Below are 347 nucleotides of genomic sequence, written 5' to 3'. Positions count from 1 at the left end.
CTCCCTCCCCCCCCTCCCCCCCCCCCCTCCCTCCCCCTCCCCTCCCCTCTCTCCCTCTCTCCCTTCTCCCCTCTGTCCCCTCTCCCTTTCCTCCCCCCGGAAGAATCACCGGCAGCAGCATCCGCATGGCCTTTTGAAAGGGAGGGAAGAGAAAAAGGGAGTTGGGGGCCCCCCCCTCTCCCCCCTGGGCGTGCGCTGTATCGCCAGGTGTTTTAATGGCTGTTTGAGTCGAGGCTTCCCTTTCTGGGTTCAGCCGGGGGATTCCTGGCCTGATTACCTTCCGCAGGCCGGGGTTTCTTCTCTGCAATACCTGTGATTTTTTCCTTTCCCGGCGGGGGTTGGGATGA

The sequence above is a fragment of the Penaeus monodon genome, chromosome 15 (assembly GCF_015228065.2).
Source record: "Penaeus monodon isolate SGIC_2016 chromosome 15, NSTDA_Pmon_1, whole genome shotgun sequence".
Taxonomy (NCBI): Eukaryota; Metazoa; Arthropoda; class Malacostraca; order Decapoda; family Penaeidae; genus Penaeus; species Penaeus monodon.
This window is presented reverse-complemented; position numbering follows the sequence as displayed.